Below are 7,509 nucleotides of genomic sequence, written 5' to 3' on the forward strand. Positions count from 1 at the left end.
CTGGTGGTACTTATCCGCCAGTCTGTTTCTCAGTTGAGTGCTGCTTCCCAAAGTATAAACTCCAACTTGCCTTCTTTGAGTCCTCAACGTGCTCCAATGAATAGAATCCGTAACAGGTATTCACTGTAAACACCCACAGGATATAGGAGTGAGTGCCAAGGGCACAAAGGCAAGGGTATACACAACATCTGCTCTCAGTGCCTGAACATCATCTGAACTTAAAAGAACGGCCCTGTGACCATTCAACCCAAGGACAGCTCTAAGCTCAGGGACAGGCAGTTGGATTGGGACATCCCGAGACCCTGGTGCCATTCACCTGGTACCAGAGAAGGAAGGAAGGAAGGAAGGAAGGAAGGAAGGAAGGAAGGAAGGAAGGAAGGAAAAGAAAGAAAGAAAGAAAGAAAGAAAGAAAGAGAAATGAAGGAAGGAAAGAAAAGAAAAGAAAGAAAGAAAGAAAGAAAGAAAGAAAGAAAGAAAGAAAAAGAAAGAAAGAAAAAGAAAGGAAGGAAGGAAAGAAAGAAAAGAAAGAAAGAAAGAGAAAGAAAGAAAGAAAGAAAGAAAGAAAGAAAGAAAGAAAGAGAAAGAAAGAAAGAAAAGTAAAAGCCACCCATTCCCAAGGTGAGCCGTAACTGAGGTAGGACTTCCACAGTGTCTCTCTCCTTTTTCCAGAGCCCCCTACCCACAAATGTGTGACTTCTCTGTAATACATCTTCTCTCTGCTTTGTGGGCAACTATAAAAGCCATGATTTTTCAGCCCGTGGTCTGTCTTGAGGTTACCTTCACCCTCGTAAAAGGGTGATTCCTTGGGGAGCCGGGGAGAAGGCACCTTGCAAGTTTCAGAACTTGATTGGTGGTAGATTTTTTTTCTCCCTCTTTCCGTCTTTAATGTGGCTCTAATTCTGACTTCATTGCAGAGCCATGAAATCAAATTAGGAAATGGGAGGAGACGAGCAACCCCTTCAAGCACAATCAACTTCTGATGGCTTCCCCAAAGCTCTAATGAATCTGCGTAGACCTCCAGTAATAGAAGGTTGCTTTTTGCAGCACTTTGTTTTTCTCGCTTACGAGAAAACAAGTTAGAGCATAGGGATGCAGGCAGTTAATCCAACAAGGTGTTGGAGAGCCTCCTTGGCGTGTGACCGCTGAGTGGGGAAGACTCGGGGGAGGCCAAGGAGGTCGATCAGAAGGGAAGCAGCAGCAGCAGCAGCAGCAACATCCAGCCACAGTGGCGGGTCTTTAGAAAACCTGGTCCCCGACCTGGAATGGCTGGCAGCCTGTTTGCCCAGAGCCTTGCTACCAAAAGTGTGAGGTAGAAGCACCAGCATCACAGAGAGCTTGTTAGAAATGCAGAATCTCAGGCCCCCCACCCACGACGTACCGAATCAGAATCTGAGTTTCAACAAGAGTCCCAGAGGATTCGTACGTGCCATGAAGTTTGAGAAGAGCTGGCCCGAGAGATTCCAGATGTGATCACGTCACATGTTGTGCTCAGAACTCCCTCCCGATCTTAACTTCCTGTGTTCAGCTCTCACACTCTGTGCCATCCCTGGGAACCCTACCCTCTAGTCTCATGACGACATCATGTCCTGCCATCCATCCTCATGGTGCTGCCCCCAGCACCAGTGCCCCACCCTGCTTCTCTGCCCATCAAGAGTCCTCCTCACCCTCATGCCCAGGTGTCTCCCCGGATCCCCCGTCAGATTGTGTCATTGCTATTTGTTTGCCGCTGCCTGACTTTATTACTGTTAGATGTTCGCATCAGCATAGTGGTTAGAAGGATGGGCTTGAGAGCCTGATCATCCTGAGGTTGAACGCGAGTTCTAGCAGTTTTGATCTGTGCATGCAGTTTAGGTCACTATTTTTAATTTTTCGCGCCCTCCTATTGGAATTACAAATCCACAGCCTTTCCTATGTGACTTTGCCGTTTCCTTCACTTGGTTGAGCACAAAATACGTCTTTATCCATTGATGTTAGTCTTGGCCATGTGACTTGAATTGGTGGATGGATTGTGGGTGAAAGTGAGGGTGTATGAGATCGTGTCTAGACCTTTAAAGGCCTTAAACGGCATCATGTGTTTCCAGTCATCCCTCTGTGCTTCTATCACCATGAGCAGAACATACCCCGGTTTAGCTGTTGGGTCCAAAGAGGGGGCAATACATGCAGAACAGACGTGAACTCAACCTGCAGCCAAGCCAAGATGACCCACATCTTGAAGAAGAACTTCTTAGCGGATCCACAGGCCCAAGGCTTATTATGGTATGCCACTGATAGAGTATGTGTCTCTAAGCATCTGTATCATGGGCATATAAATATCTACCTCATGTTATTGCAGCCGTGATTAAAATGGGATAATGTGCATTAACGGAGTTCACGGTAGTGCTTGATAAATGGTAAGTAACTTATTTTGTAGCATTATTATTATGTCTTCCCAATGGACTGGACACCTTTTTAAGTCGGGTCTTTTTCTTGTCCATTTTTTTCTCCTCCCCAGTGCCTACTGAGATCCTAGAAGGCACTCATTCAGTGAACAGAACCAAGCATTAGTATCCGAAGTTACTTTTTTCCTTGGGCAGTTCTTGCCCTGTAAATCCTTACTCAGCCTACAGTGATGAACGCAAACTTGTCACAGCACAGATGAAAGCTCCAGAATCGAGGGTCTTCTGTTCAAAGCAATGGTTATAGTAGGCCTTGGGGTGTTTCGTTGAGTTTTGTGTGTAGTTAAGGAATCTAATAGTGTTTTGATTTGTTTCTCAATTAGAAATGCTACACTTAGAATTTCATGGAAAAGAAGCATTTCGTCTTCAAAGGAAGTTGTGAGGGATATGGAAACACCTGACCCCTTTGCTTTCCAACTTCAAGTGTGAGCCTTAAGTGAATTCTTCATCCAGTCTAGAGTTTAACCTCTGAAAAGCTGCCTATGGAGGTGGGAGGGAAGGATGACTGGGGCAGGGCCTGGTGGCATCTGTCTCTTTAAGAAACAGAAATGAAATCTAATTAGCATAGACTGGCTGCAATTAACATAGAAGTCCCAGTTCGGGGAGTTGGAGGAAGGGAAAAGGATAGAGCTAAAACTTAATGGGGTTTTGTTAGACAAAATTAGCTTCCACAGAACAGCCATAAAAATATCTAAATTATGAGAGCCTCTTGCCATTTGCCATTAACACGAGGGGACATGCTAATATTTAGTGGCGCCATGTCCTGGAAATTAACTGCACTGGAGGAAGCCCCAGGGGCATCCCCGTGAGCAGTAAGGGCATGTCCACCGACTCAATTGTTACCAAACCGCTTGACTAAATGTTTTACAGAAACTCAGCCTCTACAAATCACACGTGTCTCAGCCCGTCTTTTTGGAAATGGTTCCGGAACCGTAGGACACCTCCATGGGTGATACATCGAAAGCTGAAGTCTCCTTCTACAGTCTTTGGATTTGGGTGCTATTTTCCTCAAAAGAAGATATTTGTGAGGCTGATTTGTGGACATTTGAAGATACCTCCAGTCCTTCCTCTCTCTATCCTTACGCCCTCCAAGAAAATCAAGCCATTTGCTCTTTACGTAGTGCTAACTCAACTGGTGTGAGTTTTGCTGTAGACTCCTCCACGGTCTTACTTCCTGCCTTCCCTTAAGGGAAAGGGTGAAACCATTCTCCTCTACTGTCTTCTCCTAAAAGTCGCCAGTGACCTCCTAAACTCAGGAAGAATTTTTTTCATGGTCCTCTGGCTCTTTGACCCGCATTTCACTAGACACAGTTGAGCCTTGATTTCCACGTCACTTTTCTCTGCCCTTTCTCTGTTAGTGGGTCCCCTTTCTCCTTTCACATCTGTAGGCACTGCCCACGCCTCCTGGCCTCCGCCCTACGGTCTCCTCCTTCTATGCTCTTTGAAGATGAATTCGTCACTATTTGCCAGTGTTCACCTTCACTTAGAGGCACGTCACTTGCATCTGAAGCCTAGGCCTGACTCTTAGCCCCGTGTTTCTCGCTTCCATCGGGACATCTGCATTTGGAGTTCTTAGCTTTCACTGCCAGTTCAGCCTGCTCACTCGCCTTAGGGAGGTGCTCACTATTGCCTCCCTACCCCTCATCGGCCTCTTTACAGCTCCGGAGAACACACTCTCTCTATGCAAGCACTCTCATCTTCCTCCACGGCTTACCACGGTTGGTAAGGATCCACGAGCACCCCACCCCGGAGCTAATCTGTTGGGTGGCCTGTGGCCTGTCAGATCCTCACTCTCAAGAATCTGAACTCAGCAGAGGACAAGAGCTTCCTAAAATGGCACGGTGGGATGAAGACCCATGAAATCCCGCTCCTGAGGCCTCCCAGCTTCACCCCTGTCTTGCACCTTCTAAGGCGAGGGTGCTTTCCCTGGCATGCCGCAGGGCACCCTGATTCTGATTCTCCCAGTAAATCACAACGTTAAGTGCGTTTGACAAAAGCTTTTCGTAGCCATGAGATTTCTGACTGAATCACACTCCATTTGCCTGCCCATCCCAACTTTCCTTTCTGTGTCTTTGACACCACTGTCCTCCCAGGCTTCAAAAGGATATGCTTCGGGGGCATCTTGGAAACCATCGTTTCCTGTTCTGAAGCTTATCTGTCTTAAGGTCCTGCCATTCCCTCCTCTGAAATGCGCCCTGAGATTTTAGGTCTGTCTTTATACAAGCCCGGATCCCCTGCAAGCTGGGCTTCTCCACTCGAAGCTCCGCCCCTCCGGTCTAGCGTTCACTTGCTTACAGTACTGCTCTTTTTAAAGTATCCCTCTGCCAGGGAACCTTCCAGAGCTCTTGATTGTCTTTTGCTCCTCCTCACGTTCAGGACCTTCATTTACCTTGACCACCCAATTTGCTTTTGGCCCTTTTAGATCATACCATCCTACCTAAAAACCTAGCTACTCCCCAACGTATCGGCTGTAGTTATAGAACAAGCCACCCCCAAATCCGATGGTTTAAAATAGTACCTATGTTATTTAGCTGTCAATCTGGCGTGTTGGCTGAGTATGGCTTCTTTGGCGTGCTTGCTCACGCGCCTGCGATTCTCCGGTGGGCTGGATGATCAAGAAGGATCTCTCTCGGATGTTCCGTGCTTGGCCGGCCGTTGGCCAGAGTGCCCCAGTTGTACTCCCTGGAACCTCTCCAGCAGGTTAGTTCAGGCTCATCCACATGACGCTCTCATGGTTCTGAGTGGGGCGAGAGGACGAGCCCCAAAGCGGAAGTCCTTTTCGAACCTCTGCCTGTGTCTCCCCCGTCGATGTTCCGTTGGCTAATGCCGGTCACGTAGACAACCCAGATTCAAGGAGTAGGGAAGAAGACCCCATATCTTGAGGGGAGGAACTGCAATGGAAGTGAACGCAGAGAGGCGAATAATTGTAAGCATTTTTATAATCTACCGCACTCAGCATGAAGTGGGAGTTGGAGCTCATTAGTATTCTCTTCTTGTCCATTCTGTCATGGGAATATCCTCACTCTCAGCTCTTTTCCCTTCATTCAGATTTTTCTTCCCAAATGTTAGGGACAACCTCCCTCCCCTTTGAACCTGGCTCCAAGAATCCCCAAATCAGCAGCCCTCTGTCATTTCTGATGTCTGCCCCTTCCCTTCCTTTTCATCATTTTCTGGTCGGGTCTTGACCTCATGTCTGTCTTCTGGATTGGAATGCCGATGGCCCACGGGATGCTTTTCGTGTTTTTATTTATGAAATACATATTTACACTTTTCGTGTATCTTTACTTCCATGCCTAGTATGGCGCTGAACATCTGGGAGGTGCCCAATAATACCTGTTGGTTATTTACGATCAAGAAATGACTCAGAAGTCTCCTAAAAGCCGTTTTTCTCTTAAATTCATTTAGGTTTAAAAAAATGAAATAAATATATGCCCTTAGCACTCCTAAGGCGGCAGGGAAAGCTCAGATGGCGTGATAATTTCAGCTTCCGGACTAGGTGAGAATCACAGCTCCAACTGAAATATTTCTTCTAACCCTGGGCTCCGTGAAACCTCGTGGGCTTCCTCAGACGGGTTTTTTTTTCCCCCAACCCCCTGGCCACACAGGCCACTCTTCAAAGCCCTTAGCTGTCACTCTCTAGGCTCAACGCCATATTCCATGGCTGGCGATGAGCATCTCTCACTCGTGTCATGCCTTTTGAGAGCATCGCGTGAAGAACACCAGTCTTCCAGGCCTTGACAAGGACAGTTCTGAGGACCACAGTCTGGAAACACCCTTTCCCTGCCAGCTGTGATTTCCTCTGGCACCCTGCTCAGACGGCTAGGGCCTGTGCTGGCCAGGGTCCTCCGTAGACAGGCTGGCATAAAACCACTCCTGCCCGATGAAAGCCTCCGCTCTGATCAGGCCTCTCATTGCCTAGGTTCTCCTTGCCTTCCCAAGACGTGTTTATCCAGGGCCCTGTTCTCCCAATTTGTTCCATGCTCGAGTGTGTTTGTCTCTCAAGTTGCACGTCAGGCAAGTTCTCAGAAATACCTTTTGAAACCCGATAGGTGTCCCTTCTCTCATTTCCCTTTCCGGGAATTTGAAAAGGAATCCAGGAAGCCCGAGTCATATTTAGCCACCGATTCTGTTTATTATACCGCTCTCAAAAATAAGACCAGTCACCAACCGCCAAAACAAGGCTTAACTTCTAGACCACTGGGGCCATATGGAGTCTGGGTCAAGATCAAGGATGCTCTGCTGTTTGTGTTCCTGACACTGGGTTTTTATACTGACAGCTCTTTCTGGTGATATAAGAAAGTATGTGCCTCTGGAAAGATGGAGAAGAGAGGATGAGGAAAGTTTGTGTGTGTGTGTGTGTGTGTGTGTGTGTGTGTGTGTGTGTGGGCGCGCGCGCGTGTGTGCGTGTGTGCGTAAAGAACAGCAGGTTTCCCAGTCTAAGAAATTTTTGGCGGTGGGACAAGATTTGCATGCCCTTCTGTGTCGCAGAGACTCAGTATGTTTGCAGCACGTCGTTGGGGTGCCTGCGTCTCAAATCACTGGCTGTGTGCAGCCTTGATGAGGCACCCGATTTACATATTCTCAATTTAATCTAAAGTAGGTACTAATTGATTACTGTTGAATGTCTGCACGCTCTGATTATCTGTTCAGATCCTGAGGGGGGAGGGAGGGGGAATAGCAAGGGATCTTTCTTCTGTGAGTAGGATTTTGTTTTCTCTGATCCAAGGAGCATTTATTTGCTCGGCCCAGAGGTCCGGCTGCTCCCACCTCTGGCCTCTCCCCACCTTGACTGAAAGGTGAAATAAACACCGCCATCTCCAGCACTGGTTCTTCCTTTGTTGTAGGATCAACTCTTCTCTATTTAGTCGTTTGGCATTTATCAAACAAATATTTTGAAAATGCCTCCCAAGTGTGTATTATTGTCATCCCTGTAAAGGCAGGGCCCCTTGGGGCCTCAGACTACGGATGCTGGAGCCAGCTGGCTGGGTTCGATCCAGGCTCTGTTGTTTCCCAGCTGTGTGACTCTGGGCAGGTTGCTTCACTTCTCTGAGCCTCGGTTTCTCTGCCTATAAAA

The 7,509-nt window shown here is 47.6% G+C and overlaps 1 long non-coding RNA gene across 1 annotated transcript in view; it reads right to left on the bottom strand.

The window, feature by feature from the left end:
* LOC128311587 (uncharacterized) overlaps positions 1-5,499 on the bottom strand; it is a 9,597-nt gene extending 4,098 nt beyond the window's left edge. Inside the window, exon 1 of the long non-coding RNA XR_008290086.1 lies at positions 4,954-5,499. This is a non-coding gene — a long non-coding RNA (uncharacterized LOC128311587). The remainder of the gene's footprint in view (positions 1-4,953) is intronic.
* Positions 5,500-7,509: the final 2,010 nt, after the last annotated feature.

The sequence above is a fragment of the Acinonyx jubatus genome, chromosome X (genome assembly GCF_027475565.1).
Source record: "Acinonyx jubatus isolate Ajub_Pintada_27869175 chromosome X, VMU_Ajub_asm_v1.0, whole genome shotgun sequence".
Taxonomy (NCBI): Eukaryota; Metazoa; Chordata; class Mammalia; order Carnivora; family Felidae; genus Acinonyx; species Acinonyx jubatus.